General features: G+C 44.2%; 1 pseudogene; it reads left to right on the forward strand.

Annotated features, from left to right (window-relative positions):
• The first annotated feature begins 4,091 nt into the window (after nucleotides 1-4,091).
• LOC123171357 (uncharacterized) lies at nucleotides 4,092-14,837 on the forward strand (annotated as a pseudogene).
• The last annotated feature ends 5,307 nt before the right edge of the window (nucleotides 14,838-20,144 follow it).

The following is a 20,144-nucleotide window of genomic DNA, read 5'->3' on the forward strand; positions in this document are numbered from 1 at the left end:
TTGCCTAATGATCCGCCAAGTTGATGCGAGACTTTCTTCACTTTCTGTCTTCCCTTATACACATCTACCAACATATTCTATTGCACATGTAATGCAAAGTCCATGACTCACGCTCATATATTGAGTGAGCTGAAAATGCTGAAGTGAGAAAATGTATGAAACAATTGCTTGGTTTGACACCAGGGTGCTCATGATTCATACTTATGTTAGGAAGACCGAGTCATGCCATGCTTATATAATTCATTGAGTAGGGATAACATTCGTTAAGCCTCATATATTTTGAAGAGTTGTGATTATGTTCTAGTATTCATGGATATTATTATGTTGATGTCAATTACGTCATCGTTTCCAAATATTGATACCCTAAAGGATTACATGATAAACATGTTTAGGTAGCATTCAACATACAAAATTCTGTTTTTATCATTTAACTACTCGAGGACAAGAGGAAATTAAGCTTGGGGGTGCTGATACGTCTCCAACTTATCTATAATTATGATTGTTTCATGCTATTATATTATCAATCTTGTATGCTTTATATGCAATTTTATATCATTTTTGGGAACTACCCTATTAACCTAGTGCAAGTTTCTATTTTTGCATATTTTATTGTTTCACAGAAAAACAATACCAAACGAAGTCCAAACACGATGAAACTTTACGATGATTTTCTTCTGGACCAAGAAGGGACCCTGGAAGCTTTGGGAGGAGGCCAGAAGATATATGAAGGGGTCACATGCTCACACGGCATGCCCCTAGGGGGGGCAACACTTGAGCTTGTGAGCCCCTCGTAGCTCCCTTTGACCTAATTTCAAGCTTATAAATTCCCTAAAATTCCAAAACCACCAAAGCGAGACCCGAAACAATTATTCCACCACCGCAAGCCTCTGTGCTTCCGCGATCCCATCTGGAGACCTCCGTCGGTACTCTACTGGAGGGAGAATTGATCATGGAGGGCTTCTTCACCAACCTTGCTGCACCTCCGATGATGTTTGAGTAGTTCCCCACAGGACCTATGGGTCCATAGTGATTACCCTTCTCTCTCTCTCTCTCTCTCTCTCTCTCTCTCTCTCTCTCTCTCTCTCTCTCTGATCTCCAATACAATGTTCTCCTCGGAGTTCTCGATGTAATCCCTTTTCGCAGTGTGTTTGTTGGGATCCGATGAATTGTGGGTTTATGATCAAATTATTCATTGAAGTAATTGAGTTATTTATGAACTTTATTATGTGTGATTGCTATAGCTATGTAATGCTTTTTCGATCTATGAGTTTTCTTTAGCCAAGTTGATGATAGATCTTTAGTGGAAGTGGTGCATAATAGTAGGTTCAATCTTGCCGTGTCCTCACCTCGTGACAGAAGAGATATCGAGACACCTATTTGTATTGTTGCTACTAAGGGTAAAATGACGGGGTTCGAACATATTGATTGGTCTTACTTTGTCCATGTTATAGCATCATACTTCATGCATTACTCTGTTTGTTATTAACTTAATAGCTATAGAGGCAAGCATATAAGCGCTCTCGGAGTGGAGTAATAGTAGTAGATGCAAAATCATTCCGGTCTAGTTGTCACAGACGTAATGCCTATGTACTGATCATGCCATGAATAACATCATGCATAACTATGTGCTTTTCTATTAATTTCCCATCAGTTATTTGTTCACCCACCGTACCGTTATGCTTATGTGAGAGATGCCTCTAGCGAAAGCTATGGCCCCCGAGTTTATTTAAATCATATTACTACTAAAACCCTAAAAGCCTTGCTGCAATTTATTTACTTTTATTTTACTTTGCAACTTATATATCTCCTACTATCAGATTTGATCCTTGCAATTAACGAGTACAAGGAGATTGACAACCCTCTTGCCCGTGTTGGGTGCAAGTATTTGCTCTTGTGTGTAGAAACTGCTAAAGGTCGTTTGCGTGCATCTCCTACTGGTTCGATAAACCTAGATTATTTACAAAGGGAAATACTTTTCACTACTGTACTAGTTTACCCTTCCTCTTCAAGGAAATTCCAATGCATTCCATAAGTAGTAGTGATCCCCGCGCCAAAGGTCACCATTTCCTGGGACCATGCAAGCCATTCATTGGTTGTGTCTTTCGTCGTGTAGATCGCACGTCACGCGAGTTTCTGGTTTTGGCGGAGGCCCCGCGAGCGGGCTTGCGGCTCCACGGAGGCCATACGATGCGTCTCCATGCGGGGTGATCGGGGCGATCGTAGACCTCCAGGGCTTTCCCCTACTCATCGTACACACGGTTGATGAGGTACGAGGGCGAGATGTCAAGAAATCACCCTGATCCATTAGCGACCAACTCAAAAGAGCTGAACATGAGGCAATGGCCTGGCAGGAACTCGCCGACCTCTTCTGATTCTTCGCTCCGGGTTAGGTCTCCGATCAATGTTGCCCGTGCCTGGCGTGCCAACTGATAGAGCGAAATACGGTCAGATCCCTCGGTAGTGTCAATGATGAGGTCGTAAGTACAGGGACGGAGTCTGCACACACAATTTACGCAGGTTCTGGCCTCCTAAAAGTAATACCCTACGTCCCGCTTTTTCTTGTTATTGATGGTGAGGGAGATACCTCGTGCAGAGGATTACAATGGTGTACGAGATTGCTACCGAGAGTTTGGACCTAAGATTTGATGGGTGAACGATGACCTAGACTTCCCTTTATATAGACAAGAGAGGTTTAGGCTTTACATAGGAGTAGGTAAGATCTGTTGCGCTGCCGACCTTCAGACTTGGAGAACATGAAGATCGCGGCCGCCTCTATAGGGTTTCCTGGTGTTGGGCCTAGAGGGCCCCGTCCGCCTGACGAGGCCGGGCTCCCTCATGTCAGGTACCCCGGGTACATGACCCCGTCAATTTTCATAACATTAGACATATACACACCATGGCAACTTTTAGGAATTTGTAGGGCATGGCAAAAATTTGTCTGTGATGTAGCCGTACATAGATGGATTTCCCTTGACTATTTTCACAACTTTGAAGTAATTTCTTATCTGATCATTTTGAACATGATGGTATTTTTACTGTATGTGTCATGGCAGTTTGTTTTGTTTCTGTTCAGTCATTCAAAGCCAACTCCAAATCCTTGTTTTTAGGTATTTTTAGCGGTTTATAGAAATGTGGGCTTTTTCGGCCGAACCGGGGCTTGGTAGGAGAGCAAAGTGCAGCATAGAGGGACAGTGGTATCCCCAGCCCACCAGGGTTCAAGTCCTGGTGCTCGCATTATTCCTAAATTTATTTCAGGATTTCCGGCGATGCGCTTTCAGTGGTTGGAGACGTTCCCGTCGACGACGAGGCGCCTATGGTGACTTCGTAAATCTCAAGATGATATGCCGGCTTAATCTCTCGGAGGTGCTCATAGGGGTAGGGTGTGCATGTGTGCGTTCATAGGGGTGAGTGTATGCGTGTATGTATGAGCGATTGCGTCTGTACAGTGTTAAAAAAGGTAGGTGACGTAGCCCCTACAGCTAAGGTATCATTTGTTGGACCCGCCCAATTAAAGAGGCGGCCATGACGCGGTGTTGTATCAAAAGGTAAAAAAAGAAATAGAAAGCATCGGATTGGATTCCAATGTTGTGATTTCTTTTCTCATGAGATGATTAGTTTTATCAAAACTACTCCCTCCGTGCCATAATAAGTACGGGACAGAGGGAGTATTTGATGTAATAAGATTTTTTTATTATGAAACGTAGGGAGTATTATTTTCCTGTTTGTATGGTTGCATTGCCTCCACCAATATTTGTTTTGCTTACGGGTGTGCTAGTGCATGAAGAGAGAGGGCTAGCAAGTGTACCGGACGGCTGCATGGGTTGCACATTAGTCGAATCGCTTAAGTTTAGCTGCATGCTAGAGCATTTATTAAAGGAAGGCGAGAAGTTTGGTTGAGGTACTATGCGTTTGTGTTTTATTGAGCCGCGAGTTCCAACTAATAGCCTAGTGCGCTGTGTTGATTTTCTGAGTCGCGTTTACACCAAGTGACCTTTGGCATACCAGGAGTTCAGTGGAATACCAGAGGCAGATTTGATCGCTTCAGCCCCAACACCCTCTTCTTCCTCCAGACCACCGTCGGGACTCGGGAGATGGCCGCGCCGTGCACTTCAATCACGGACGAGCGTCTGGCCGTTCTCCTCGAGGAGATCTTCCTCCGGCTGCCTACCCCAGCTGACCACGTCCGCGCCTCCGTTGCCTTGCACCAAGTCGACTCTGTCCGCCAGCTCCTCGCCGACCGCTCCTTCCTCCGTCGCTTCCGCAAAACACACTCCCCGTCCTTCATCGGCTTCGTCGACTATCATGGCTTTCGCCCCGCGCTCCCGCCTCACACTTCCGCGCCCATCGCCGATGCCGTCGGTCACGCCGCCGACTTCTCCTTCTCCTTTCTTCCTCGCCCCAATCGTTGCAGCTTCACGGGAGACCCTGGCTGCTGGAACGTCCGGGACATCCGTGACGGCCGGGTCCTCCTCGACCGTGGCCCCAAACGCGAGAAGGGCTCAGTCGTCTTCCCGGAGCTCGCGGTGTGCGACCCGTTGCACCGGCGATACCGCCTGCTACCCCCGATTCCTAACGACCTAGCCGTGTTGGTGAGGGACTCACTTGATCTGTTTTACTCACCAAAGCGCCGCTGCGGGGTCGTCCTCGTCCCCGCCATCCAGGAAGGGGAAGGGGAAGTGGAACCGGAAGATGATGAGACGTCATTCCGTGTGGTCTGGATGGCGCAGTGCAGGACCAAGCCGATGGCATTCGTTTATTCTTCAACCAGTGGACAGTGGCAAGGCATTGCATCAGAGGGTTGGAGCAATTTGTTAGGTTGTGCGACACCCGTATCTTTGGAATCCCGTTTGTTCCAAAGGTGTGCTAACGCCTATGGATGTTTGTACTGGCCGATGTTTGGGCCGGAGAGTGGCCTGGAGAATTATCCGAGGGAAGTTATGCTCGTTCTTGACACCATGAGGATGGAGTTTTCTGTTGCTGATTTGCCAGCCGGAAGAAGATGGAGGGGCGGAGGCTTTGGTATTGTGGAGGCAGGGGAAGGCAGGCTTGGACTGATTACTCATTCGAATGATGGCACACTACAGTATATTGTTAGGCAGAACACCGATATGAATGAGTGGCAGATAGAGAAGATAATCCCATTGGCTGAGGGTGACCATACAATCATACGTGTAACTGAGAGGTACTTGCTCGTACTAAGGTCAGATGTGAGGATCGACTGCATGACATTTCAGGTTGAGAGGCTTTATGAGAAATCTGAATGTTTCTCACTAGACGTCAAGACATTTAAGCTTGAGAGGGTGTGTGAGAAAAAAGAATGTCTCATGTGGGCCCATATACACCAACTTCCCACCATCATTGTCGTCAAGGACAGTATGAAATGGTATACTCAGTTCTCTTGCACCCTACCTGCTAGCTATATGCATGTCCTTCATATTTATCACATAACTTGTCTGATGCTTCATAGTTTGATTTACGTAATTTAGTAGTGCCCCTTTTTTCTTTGTTTGCTTCTTGCTACACTGCTCTGATTAGCAGGCTTAGAGTCATTTCTTTTCTGCTTAGTTGCATCATGTTATCATAAATCATGAATTACCTCCCTTTTGGCTATGAACATCAAGCTATATATATGTCCTTAAAGAGAGCGTCTAGTGTTACTGAAATGTTGCTGCATCCTTAAATGAATATTTTGTCTGTACCCTGAAGCAAGCTTGAGTTTATGCATGTTTTCCTATCCTTGTTAAGATGGTTTTGCTATTCTTGCCTTATCAACCTGTTGTACTGTGACTAGCTGTTTATTTCTGATGGAATACACATTGTATGTAGGCATTTTATTTTATTTTTAAACAATGATTTTGTTTTCAATTAGAATGTTACATGGTAATAGTTATCCGTTGTTATTATAACTACTTGTCCTCTTTCAGGTTTCAGCACTGTAAACCCTTTTACTTTTAGTTATGCCATGCTAAAGTGCTGATCATTGTTTTGATGTTTGCCTTCCATATTTGAAGAAACAGAATTGCCTGGCCTGTGAAGAAAAGGACATCAGTACATTCTTAGACAGTATCTATGTCCGTGATGAAAAGCTTCAGAAGGTGTCCTGGTAGTTGCATCCTGAAGAGTGGGCGGCGTGGTGCTTCTATTTCTGCTGCGAAAGAAGTGCTTTTCTTCTTCTCTGGTGGAAGTTCTATCCTAGTACTTTTGTATGAGCTTTGCCTATAACTTTGGTCTCATTTTCTATTGTTATCAATAAGGGAGGTTTGTTCCTTTTTGTCGTCTTGTTTATGTTTGGAACAACTTGTTGAACTCTATCTTATCAGACTAATGCATCATATGCATTTTTTTTAAAAAGTTAAAAGGTTATAATTCCTGATGATTTTTTGGGACTGGAGCTCCTTAATTAGTTTATGATAGCGAAAATGTTCCTCCATTTGAAATATCTTCACACTTTCGAAAAATGTTCACAATTTGAGTTACAATGTTCCCAAATTTGAAACATGACCGAAAAAAATAGAAAAGGAGAAAGAAAAGAAAAACAGAACATTAAAGCATGATGAAAAAGAACAAAGAATAAAAACCTAAACGGAAAAGAAAGAATATAAAATGAAAAATATTTTCATGAATTAAAAAAACAAAGAATAAGAATGAAAAAGGAAAAATAAAAAATAAAACAAAAATAAAAAAGAAACATAAAAGAAGAAAAAACTGGGGGATCTCGCGCCCTGCGTGGGCATGCCCAGTAGGCGCCCAGGGAGCTAGGGCCTACGCGCCAAATAGGGAGAGCAACTAATTAACGAGTGCTCCTTCGGAAGCCTCGCAACGATCAGCGCCACTTGGCGCGCTCCCAGCCGCCCGCCACATGTCGTGCTTTGGACGCTCCCTTCGGATTTATTTTTTTATTTTTCCGCACGCGTTTTCGGTTTTTCAAACGGTTTTTTCCGGGTTTTTTCGATGTTTCGGTTTTCCACCGGTCTTCCTGAACTTTTGGACCAAATTTTTTTTTGAAAATTTTTTTTAGTGAAAAAATGCGTTTCTTTTTTTTTTCTTTCGCGAGAGTCACGGTTTTGCTTCTGCGAGAGGCACGGTTTTGCTTCGCGAGAGTCACGGCCGCGCCTCTCGAAAACGGAAAAAAACACGTTTTCTATCTTTTTCCGTCCTTGAGAGGCACGGTTGTGCTTTCGCGAGAGTCACGGCAGTGCGTCTCGAAAACAAAAAAACGTGTTTTCTGTTTTTTTTCCTTTTGCGAGAGGCACGGTTTTGCTTCCGTGAGAGGCACGGCCGTGCCTCTCGGAAATGAAAAAAAACGTGTGTTCTGTTTTTTTTCTTCACGAGAGGCATGGTTTTGCTTCCGCAAGAGGCATGGTTGTGCTTTCGCGAGAGGCACGGCCGTGCCTCCTCAGAAACAGAAAAAAATGTGTTTTCTATTTTTTCCTTCCGCGAGAGGCACGGTTTTGCTTCCACGAGAGGCACGGTTGTGGTTTCGCGAGAGGCTCGGGCGTGCCTCTTTCGGAAAGGGAAAAACCCGTGCTCCTGGTTCGGTTTTTTCGTCCAGTTTTTTTCGTGAAGAAAAAGTTTGTCAAAACCTATCAACATGGGATCGAGTTTTGAAGGTCTTGACGCGAGCAATCCAACGGTAAAAACGGTTCGAGATTTGGACATACGGTTAAAGAGATAAAACGTTTTGAATAAATGAATCTATGAAAAAAGGGAAAACTCCCAGGTTGCGACAAGTGGCGCACATGCAGCGCGCCGCTTGTCGCAACCTGGAGGGGTGGAAGTGATCTTTGCAACGAGTACTCCTTAACTAGTGATTTCGCCAAATAGGAGCCACCGGTTGAAAAGTAACGTTTTCGAAAACCTATATCTCCCATGAGTTTTTTTGAGACAATATATCGCCCTTGAGTGCACCATACGTCTCGCCCCACTAGTAGCTACTGGGCCAGGCCCATTTTATTCTTCTTTTTTTCCAATCGAAACACTCGATGGTGATTATGTTCGGCCTGGTTTTCTTTGTTTTCTTTTTTAGTTTTTTTGTTTCTTCAACCGTTTTTCATCGGTTTTTGCTTTCCTTTGTTTTTCATCGGTTACGTTCGTTACCTGCTCAGGTTCCAATGTTTTTTTCTTCCTTTTCTTTCCTAGCTTTCTCCATTTTTCTTGTTTTCTTTGTTTATTTTTCTCTTTTTGCACTGGTTTTTCTCCTTTTTTTATTTTCTGTTTTTGTTTTTAACTCAGCTTTTCTCTTTTGCATTGTGTTCTCCAGTTTCGTGTTTCATTTTTTCTTTGGATTACTTTGGTTTTCTTTTATGTTTCTCAGCACATGTCTACATTTTGTTTACACATTGTACATATTTTATTTTGTATATGTAAAAATATTTCGGAATAAATATTTTTAAATACTTGATTAACATTTTTCAAATAAATGTCCTGATGTCTATTGTTCTCATACACATTGTACATTTTGTGTATGCTTCTAAAACATCTTTTTATATAGGGTCGCCTGAGTGAGGCGGCGGGCGGGGGATTTGCGTAGGAAGTTCTTTCTATGTCTTGCATGCCTGGACTGTTCATTTGCTGTAATAAGTCCATCCTGAAACTATACATTGTCCATAACTATTTTGTATTATCATTCTTAAGGAAATTGGTGGAGATCTCTTAACTAAAAAAAAGAAACCACTCGATCAATCTTCGGCTGCAGCGTTTTGGTGCTCAGGCTACATGGTGCCTTTTTTTGAAACATTCAAAAATCATGTTTTGAAGTTTCAAAATATTCTGGAAAAAATCCAAATTGACATATGGATGTGTACTACACCTGTGTAAAATTCCAAGAGAAATACATTGATTCGTGAGCTACACAAAGAAGAGAAAAATCGTTGGTTTTGTATAATGAACAATGCACAGTTTTTACAAAAAAAGAACAGCGCACAGTTTTCAACGTCAGCGATTTGTCTTTTTATGTAGCCCATTTGTTATGAATTATGTAAGCATGTAGTATAAAAAAAAGACCAATCCAAGGGCTAACCCTCGTTGGCATTTTTCTATAGGAGAAACTCCGCGAGCACCCGCGTCGAAGCCAAGGCTTGAACTTGGGTGGGCTGGCATCTACCCCAGCTGCCCGGCCAACGGGTCGACGCCCCGTACTCAAGCATGTAGTATACATCCGTATGATATTGTGAATTTTTTTCAAATTTTTGAATCATTAATTTGATTCCCACCCCCACCCCATCACCAAAAGACAACGAGCTCCATGTAGCTCGAGCTCTAAAACGAATTTCTGATGGATCTTCCTCCTTTTTCTTTCGGTATCGATAACTCCCGAACATCCATGTTCCCACCCCCTCGGTCCGAACGCGTTGATCGACGCACGATTATTTTGCACGAATCTTGACTCGGGCTGCTGCCACGTAGGACAGCCACCACCGTTCGGGGTAATGACATCTTGGTCCGAACTCCCCCCACTTCTCCTCCCCCACCACTCCGCCGAGCAGTTGCCGTACACCACGGCAAAACCACCGCCGCGCGCCCCCTTTTCCCCTTCACCCTCTCCAGTTGCTCCCATTCCCATCCGCATTGCACCCCTCTCCCCCGCCCATTCGCTGGGTGGTTTCCATACCACCCGCATACTTTGTTCTCTCCGGCGAGTCGGCGGTGAGGGATTTGAAGCCGACGGATCTCAGCCGGCCGCTGTTGTTGTCGGGGGCGCCCGCGAACTGTGCCGGCGAGTCGACTGCTTCGTCCGGAGAATGTTCTCCAGTCGACCAGTGGGGCTTGCGTGCGAGGTGGCAACGAATTTCCGTCAGAGAATGGGTGTAGAAGCGCTTACTCGCCGGAGCTCCTCCTCGGCGGATTTCCTCTCCGGCGACCGCCGAAGCTTTTCATCTCCTCGGTGAGGTCAGTTCGTAGCGCACATCACTTTTTCGTGTGGTCCGTGAATGTTCCCTCATGTTCTCTGGGTGTGTTCTTAAGCTAGATCCCCAAATATGACGTTAGAGCAGAGTGACCTACGGATTTTTGTTCTTAAGCTAGATCCACGAATCTGATGCTAGAGCAGAGTGAATTATGGAGTTATTAAGCTAGATCTACAAACCTGATGTTAGTGCAGTGCCTATTGAACCTCGCATGCGGTTTGTTGCCATCTACGATTAGAGCAAATTAAGGATGCAATATTTTAGCGGATGGCAACTTATTAGCTTCACTAGTAGACCGCGGACGACAACTTGTTATCTTGTCTACTAGACAGAGGATGGCAACTTCTGCCCAAACTTGTTCATCAGCATGTTTTGTATGCTATAATCTGCAACTCCATCTGCTTAGAACAGAGTACACTCTGTTTTCTTGCTACAGAGGTACCTTTTTTCACTATTACAGACAGATGATGTTGCTTTGCAACAGATACATAGTACATTTTATCATGTCTCTTTGCGATGTGAGATTTCTTCATTGCTAGCGTTGATCCCGTTCATGCCGATGGCAAGTTCTGACATTCTTTTGTGCACACTGCTGGCAATTGCACTGTCTTACTTAGATATGTCTGACTTTCAGAGAGAGCGAATCGTGTAAACTATGTTTTCTGATGACATTTTTACGTGTGCTGACTGTAGATCAGTGGATGGCAACTTACCACCTGTTCCCTGTATAGTGTGGATGGCAACTACAGTGCTCTCATACCCATTATGTTGATTTTTCACAGATATATGCTAGTGATGGCAACTTTGCCTACTCAACATATATACATCTCCTAGTTGGTTTGGATGGCATTTATGACCACCTGGCGCACTGTCAGCGTGACTTGACCGTCAGCCACATGGCAACATTCTTTCTTTTTGTGCTTTAATTTTCCCAGCTGTCAGCTTCTAGTGCACTTACTTAGTTCACATTTTAGGATGGCAACTTCATTACCACTCAGGTTGCACTCACGTTTTCTTTTGCCATTTTGCAGCACCATGGTTCAGAATGTCCCTGACCTCGACAATGATGACTTCATGCCACCCAGAGCTGAAGTTGTGGGTGGTGCTAATCGTAATGCAAAGAAGGTATGTACAGTCCACATGACTCTATCTCTCTTCATTTTAAACATGTTTTGTCTGTGATGGTGCCAATCCCTGAGCCCCTATTATCTCCTTTTTAACTTAATTTTCGCACAAACAGCAGAAAGCCGCGCGCAATAGGGGATCACATGAACGTCTAACGGGACTGTATGAAAATTTCGATGACGCCCAGAAAGAAGCTGCAAAGGAAATGGGGATTCAGGCATTGATGAACATTCAGTGCACCAACTTGAATAACCCCATGTGCGACTGGTTTGCGATGTTATACATTCGGACAAGAGGGAATTTGTCATACCAGGACGTGGTAGGATTCCATTAGATGAGGAATATGTTTTCAATACACTTGGTGTCCCCAATGGCGGCATGGATGTCCCATACAAGGTTGATACGAAAGTGCAAGCACATCTTTTCCTGAAATGTTCCCTGGGCTTACGACCCTCCCGGCGAACTCTGCTTTTGCGAATATGCTTGGTGCGATGGAAACAAGCGACAATGATTTCAAGAGGAAGCTGCTCATGTACTTGATCTCAAATGTGTTTGCTCCCACGACATCGTTACGCCCCAGCAGCAGATGCTTCCCTGTTTTGGTATGAAATTTTTGTTCTGTACCCCGATTGAACCTTACCTGCTTAATCATACATTTATTTCTTAGCTTTCAAGTTCATTTTCTCCTTCTTTTCACCAACATAATGCTGCAGCTTATGCTTTTTTCCTTGTTCTTTTTGTCATTTCCTCTATCTCGCAGGACCAGATAGGGAATGTTGCCAACATGAACTGGTGCAAGTTCATAGTTGGTTTCCTTCACACTTCACTATCAAATAAAATGTACAACAAAGGCTGCTGGCTGCATCTAATGGCAAGTTTACTTCATGCCAAACCCTTTGACTTTTACACTCTGAGTCACACCCCTCCGCCTACTCAATAGTGCTTTTTACTCCTTTTTCGCATTACAAGATATTTTTCTATGCCAGTGCCTTGACTTGCATGTCTCACATTTTGTTTTCAGCTCATGTATGTCGATAAACTTGACATCAGCACTGTCAATCTTAACCTGGTTGGTGGACTGCCTCCACCACACAAATTTGTTGCGTGTGCTTGGACTGATGCCGCAATCAAGGTTGTTCTCGCTGCGGACAGGAAGCCCGATGGGACGTTTGGCAAGCTACAGGCTAGTCCTTTTACCCGCACTTCTCCATCCCCAGTTTCACATTCTAACTACGTGCCAACTTCATACTAACCATCTGCTTTTCCAACTGTTATTTTCCTTATTTTCACTTATGGTACACGCCAACTTGGCCACTTTTTTACTTTGCATCCTTTTTTACTTATACATCACCTAATCATGACTAGCAACACATATTTGTATCTAGCAATGCCAACTTTATTGCTCCAATCATGCACACTTCTACACTGCGACACGCATGGCTGGTTACATTTCTACATTAAATAATGTCATTTTTCCCGATGTTCCGGGTCATTGGCTCTTACTTTCGTTGCTCATACTCATGGTGTTTCACAAGTTCAAATTGAAGTTACCAACCTAAGTTTTTCATGTCTCAATGATATCTTTTTACTGACTTTTCAAACCTGCTACCTTTTCTTCTTCTTTTCAGCTTATGGGAGAACACGACGTTGATTACAGCTTCTTTGGGGGCCCTGACAACTTCAGCAAATGGATGGATGGTCACACAAACGCTTCATGCCCTTTAACTGTTAGTACCACACAACTTTTCTGATGCATCATTTTTCCAAGATAGCCCATACTCCTGGCTGAGCAGTTTTGTCTCTCCCATTTTCTTTGTGTTTTCCAAATGCAGGCGCGAAGTAATGTCGAGAATCTTGTTGGACAGTTTGCGCCCGGTATGACCAACCTCTTTGGCAACCTTGTACGGGGTTGGACTGCAATGTCGGCTGGTGACAGAGAAGAAGTTGCCAACCAGTTTCGTTCTTTTGTTCGTGGTGGCACTTCTCGTCCAACTGGATCTAGGGGTAGATATGACCACAATGACTCGCAAGAGATACCCCCCAGCGATGATGATTTATCAGTTGACGACAGTTACTACGACGATGATGACCAGCAAGACGACACCCGTAATGAGATGGCGATAACAGAATGGACGACAATGAGCATGAGACGTCGTCTGAGCACAATTGCGTTGGTGCTGAGACATCCACTGGGCAAGGTTTGGGCGGTCATTCTGGTACTGAAGCCTCGAAAAGGGATAGGGATGCACAAGATGCGGACCTTCAAGCTGCTTCCAAAAGGACAAAGTTGGACCCCGTTGCTTCTACAAAGAGGTATAATTTGGGTTCAGTATTGTTTCTTGCAATTTTAAATCATTTATTATTTAATCTACCTAATTCTGCTTCATCATTCTCCCTCAGCGACTAATGCTTTTTGTTTTTCTTGTAGGGAGGCAACCGCTGGTGGAAGAGTGACCACAGAGAAAATTGCCCAACAGCCTTCCAGATCTTCTGCTCGTGCATGCAAGGCTCATACGGCTACACGTTCATCTCCTCGCTTTGCATCCTCCAACACGGGAGATCCGGTTGTTCTTGAGGACATGAGGGATGCAGGGAAAAGGTTAACACTACGACATACGTACATTTAAGTGTTATGTTTTTGTTTGTCTAGTTTTACAGACATTACATGGCAACTTCTAGTTGTCCATACATGGCAACCTTCTACCTTACACACTTATATCACCTCCCACTTTTTGCTCTCATACCCGCTAAGATGGCAACTTTACTTCCCTACATTTTCTTCTACCATATGTGCCAACTTTTGGGTAGCCGCCATGTGGTAACTTCAACCCCTACAGAAATGGCTTTTTATTACTACCTTCTGATCCACAACATGTCCACTATTTATTACTGCTTCACCTTATTTTCATTCATACTTACAAATCATTAACCACATGGCAACTTTTCAACTTCTTTGATACTACCAACATTTTTTTCTCTGTTTCCAGCCCTTTAACCTTCATTTTACTCCACGTCAAATTTTATTTACGACTTTCATGCACGACAACTTATAGCCTTTCTATCTTTACTACTTTACTTACATGCAGGATAAAAAAGAGAAGCAATCAGTCTGGTCATATGGCTAAATCTAACAAAAAAGAACTGTTGGAGCGCATGCACGCTAAGCTTGCTTCATCTGACAATGTGGACTTTGTCAAAGCACCTGCTGCCACTAGTTCTGATGCACCAGCTAAGTTGTTGTCATCCGTTGCTGCCGTGTTGAACGGCAATGAAGGTGCAGGATCAGGGGGGCTCTGATGAATTGATCTCCCCAAGATCAGTGGAGGTTGCGCCGGCATTGGTATCCATGAGGCAGGAGCTCGAAGGTAGCCCAGCAGTGTCTGATCCTGCGCACCAAACACACTAGCCTAAGGTGCATGTGCAAAACACTACTGTTGATACGTCTGAGAAACCTCGGTCAGTAGATAAAGATTGCACAAGTACGCCCGCCGCAACTGCTGTGGAAAACAAGGGTCCGGTAGTCACGCAACAAGCACATCAGGCTGGACCACATGATCGCACCGCTCATTCGCACACTGTTTCCAAACCTGTCCACACGTAGTTGACAAGAAATCAGCAAAACGGGCAGTCGCTACCAGGAAGAGCCCTCGGAACAAAGCTGATCAGTCAGGCAATGTGCATGGTCAGGACACAAGGTATGTGCATGCTTCAACCTTGTTCCCGCCTGCCCCCCAGGGCAAGACTGGCGATCCAGTTCAGACAAATGTACTTGGAGGTGGAACGGTCCAGGAACCGATAGTCTCATAGAAAGAAAAGATTCATCCAGATCCAACGCTCAAGCACACACGTGTCCCACTGGATATGGGTGTCCCTTACACTCCAAGAGCTGACCATCCAAAAAAAGGGACAGCCAAGAAGGTGCTTATTGATATTCCGGACACGACTCCGCGCCCCACTTCCAATCCTATGGATGCCGGATCAGTCGACAAGGACGTCTTTGTTGACCTGTCTCCGTTGGCAGCGTCTGTTGGTGTGATCGAAAAGCAGAATGAGCGCGAGGGCAGGCACCCTATGGCTTTCACGGCACCACCATTCAGCCTCGGAATTGATTTGAGCCACCCAATCGAGCCAGTTGATGCTATCCTAGTGTCTTATGCATTCCCGTCCCAGCCGGACCAGATGATGGCGCAACCAATTGTTGATGGTAGAAAGGCTGTCAAATTTGCCGAGCCTATTGTTCAAGGTATTATCCACATATCACTATTTGTGTTGGCAACTTCACTTTTTTTTTCTTTTGTTGGCAATTCCAACACGTTTTACTCCGTGTGTCCATTGCCCTATTTTGTCATCTATTGTCTATTAACTGTATGGCTGTTTACAAATTGCCTTCCTGACAAGTTTGTTTACCACACCCAGGATCACCTGTGGAGATATCATCATCAATGGATGAAGCGCTATGCAAGATGGAGCAGGATGTGGTCCTCAGGAAAAAATTGCAGACAAAAGCCCCTTCTAGCTCACCTGTTGCACATGCTACCACTTCTGTTGATGTGCACAGCAGTGCCACCCCAGGTTCTGTGCGGCTGGCAAGGGTTGTGCAACCCCCCCCCCGGAAGTGGACTCTGAACCTCCAATAAAGGCCACAAAGCAACAACAAACACTTTACGATATCGTTAGGCGTTTTGGAAATGCGCGAAGCAATACTAGGCATATGAATGCAATCAGAGAGTAAGTTGCTTCTCATCCTCCACTTCTTGCCCCAACCTCTTTAGTTCAGACCTTTCTTCATGTGTACCACTTTTTTTATTGCTCATTTATTCCAGCTCATGTTTGGACAGAACTAAGGTCATCGACTGCTATGAGACATTTATTCACATGGATGATCTCGCTGAGTCCCTGATGCCTACCGGGAGACTATCCCAGAATGTTATCTCCGCGGGTATTGGCTTCATCAACAGCCACGTCGACATCCATCCCGATAAGATCATTATGAGCACAACCATCACGAGGAGGATTTTTGATGGCGACTTCTCTCACAAACAAATTCGTAGTGTTCGCCCAGCATGGTGATTTCAAGCTCACATTGAAGAAATTTGTATGTACCCTTTCCTTTTCGGTTGTTGAAACCTTTTTCCACTACTGCTTATTTTTGCTTGTACCATACGATCAACATGTTGCGTCCCATTACCCCCTTCACCCATTGTCACAGAGCTGTTCTTTTTAGTATTACCTCCCTGTTTTGTTAACTAGTCCTTATGGTTCTTTTACTTTTGACACATTTTTCACGGGGAATGTGCAGGTGATGTTCGCGATGTTTCAAGAGCTTGCTCCCAATGACCCACACGACAAAGCTGTTCACTACTACACAATTTGCATCAACTTGGCGAAGCAACGTTTCGATGTTCTCGACTCAATCCATTCGGGAGATGACGAGTCGCTTTGCTCCCACGCAGAGTTTTTCATCAACAACTTGAAGGAAACCTGGGCGCGTCACTACAGTGGCTCCATGGTCCAGATCAAACATTCCCCTATCGAGTATGTGAAGTCCAAAAAGCAGGGAAACACGTAAGATTCTGCCCTTCTTTCCTTCTTCCATGTGTACGGCTAATTCACACAGGTTTACATGTCATTTTGCTACATTTTCTTGTCCTTGTCGGAGGCACCTTTATTTTGTTAATCACGGCAGCTTTGTCTCCACGCATGTCAATCCAACTTTCTAATGTCAGGTTTAGTTATAGGAACATGGCAATTTTCACTTCCTACTGCATGGCAACTCTAATTACATAAACATGGCAACTTCACTACATAGTGCAAGGCAACTTTAGTCCATGGCAACTTCACTTCATAATACATTACAACTTTAGCTATAGTACCATGACAACTCCAATACATACTGCATGGCAACTTCATCCCCTAATTGATGACATGGCTTCATTCCTAGGGGCATGCCAATTTCTGCCAACATCACTAACATTTTACAACATGCTCCCAAACCCCCATCTGACGTCACTTCTCCCGCTTTTGTGCTTACTATGAATAGTATACTGTTGGGGAACGTAGTAATTTCAAAAAAATTCCTACGAACACGCAAGATCACGGTGATGCATAGCAAGGAGAGGGGAGAGTGTGTCCATGTACCCTCGTAGACTGAAAGCGGAAGCATTAGAACAAAGCGATTGATGTAGTCGTACGTCTTCACGATCCGACCGATCCAAGTACCGAACGTACGGCACATCCGAGTTAAGCACACGTTTAGCTCGGTGACGTCCCATGAACTCCGATCCAGCAGAGCTTCGAGGGAGAGTTCCTCAGCACGATGGCGTGATGACGGTGATGATGATGCTACCGACGCAGGGCTTCGCCTAAGCATCGCTACGATATGACCGAGGTGGATTATGATGGAGGGGGCACCGCACACGGCTAAAAGATCAATGATCAATTGTTGTGTCTTGGGGTGCCCCTTGCCCCCGTATATAAAGGAGCAAGGGGGGAGGCCGGCCGGCCCTTGCAGGGCGCGCCAGGAGGAGTCCTCCTCCTCCTAGTGGGAGTAGGGCTCCCCTTTCCTAGTCCCACTAGGAGGGGGAAGGAAGGAGAGGGAAAGAGGGGGTGCAGCCCCTCCCCTAGTCCAATTCGGACTAGGCCCATGGGGGCACGCAGCCAGCCCTCGTGGCTTCTCCTCTTTTTCCCCTAAAGCCCAGTAAGGGCCATATGTACTCCCGTATTCCCGTAACTCCCCCGGTACTCCAAAAAATACCCGAATCACTCGGAACCTTTCCGGTGTCCGAATATAGTCGTCCAATATATCGATCTTTACGTCTCGACCATTTCGAGACTCCTCGTCATGTCCCCGATCTCATCCGGCACTCCGAACTAACTTTGGTACAACAAAACACATAAACTCATAATACCTATGGTCACTGAACGTTAAGCGTGCGGACCCTACGGGTTCGAGAACTATGTAGACATGACCGAGACACGTCTCCAGTCAATAACCAATAGCGGAACCTGGATGCTCATATTGGCTCCTACATATTCTACAAAGATCTTTATCGGTCAAACCGCAGAACAACATACGTTGTTCCCTTTGTCATCGGTATGTTACTTGCCCGAGATTCGATCGTCAGTATCTCAATACCTAGCTCAATCTCGTTACCGGCAAGTCTCTTTACTCGTTCCGTAATGCATCATCCCGCAACTAACTCATTAGTCACATTGCTTGCAAGGCTTATTGTGATGTGCATTACCGAGAGGGCCCAGAGATACCTCTCCGACAATCGGAGTGACAAATCCTAATCTCGATCTATGCCAACTCAACAAGTACCATTGGAGACACCTGTAGAGCACCGTTATAATCACCCAGTTACGTTGTGACGTTTGGTAGCACACAAAGTGTTCCTCCGGTAATCGGGAGTTGCATATTCTCATAGTCATAGGAACATGTATAAGTCATGAAGAAAGCAATAGCAGTAAACTAAACGATCAAGTGCTAAGCTAACGGAATGGGTCAAGTCAATCACATCATTTTCCTAATGATGTGATCTCGTTAATCAAATGACAGCTCATGTCTATGGCTAGGAAACTCAACCATCTTTGATCAACGAGCTAGTCAAGTAGAAGCATTCCTGTTAATACAATTCTAGCATGAATAATAAACATTTATCATGATATAAGGAAATATAAATAACAACTTTATTATTGCCTCTAGGGCATATTTCCTTCAGTCTCCCACTTGCACTAGAGTCAATAATCTAGTTCACATCGCCATGTGATTTAACACCAATAGTTCACATCACCATGTGATTAATATCCATAGTTCACATCGCCATGTGGCCAACACTCAAAAGGTTTACTAGAGTCAGTAATCTAGTTCACATCGCCATGTGATTAACACCCAAAGAGTACTAAGGTGTGATCATGTTTTGCTTGTGAGAGAAGTTTAGTCAATGGGTCTGCCATATTCAGATCCGTATGTATTTTGCAAATTTCTATGTCAACAATGCTCTGCATGGAGCTACTCTAGCTAATTGCTCCCACTTTCAATATGTATCCAGATTGAGACTTAGAGTTATCTGGATTAGTGTCAAAACGTGCATCAACGTAACCCTTTAGGACGAACCTTTTGTCACCTCCATAATCAAGAAACATATCTTTATTCCACTAAGGATAATTTTGACCGATGTCCAGTGATCTACTCCTAGATCACTATTGTACTCCCTTGCCAAACTCAGTGGATGAACTAATCTATACTCTGCCTGTCTTCCATTTCTCTGAAGATTTCGATTTAGGAATGGGAATGGGCTAGAACCCTGGGTTCTTCCTTATATAATTAATGGGTACACAATAGATCTGGTACACAGCATGGCATACTTTATAGAACCTATGGCTGAGGCATAGGGAATGACTTTCATTCTCTTTCTATCTTCTGGCGTGGTCGGGCTTTGAGTCTTACTCAATTTCGCACCTTGCAATACAGGCAAGAACTCCTTCTTTGACTATTCCATTTTGAACTACTTCAAAAATTTGTCAAGGTATGTACTCATTGAAAAAACTTATCAAGCGTCTTGATCTATCTCTATAGATCTTGATGCACAATATGTAAGCAGCTTCACCGAGGTCTTTCTTTGAAAAACTCCTTTCAAACACTCCTTTTATGCTTTCCAGAAAATTCTATATCATTTCCAATCAACAATATGTCATCCACATATAATATTAGAAATGCTACAGAGCTCCCACTCAATTTCTTGTAAATACAGGATTCTCCAAAAGTCTGTATAAAACCATATGCTTTGATCACACTATCAAAATGTTTATTCCAACTCCGAGAGGCTTGCACCAGTCCATAAATGGATCGCTAGAGCTTGCACACTTTGTTAGCTCCGTTTGGATCGACAAAACCTTCTGGTTGCATTATATACAACTCTTCTTCCAGAAATCCATTCACGAATGCAGTTTTGACATCCATTTGCCAAATTTCATAATCATAAAATGCGGCAATTGCTAACATGATTCGGACAGACTTAAGCATCGCTACGGGTGAGAAAGTCTCATCATAGTCAACCCCTTGAACTTGTCGAAAACCTTTCGCAACAAGTCGAGCTTTGTAGACAGTAACAT

This window comes from Triticum aestivum, chromosome 7D (genome assembly GCF_018294505.1).
Source record: "Triticum aestivum cultivar Chinese Spring chromosome 7D, IWGSC CS RefSeq v2.1, whole genome shotgun sequence".
In the NCBI taxonomy this organism is placed as follows: Eukaryota; Viridiplantae; Streptophyta; class Magnoliopsida; order Poales; family Poaceae; genus Triticum; species Triticum aestivum.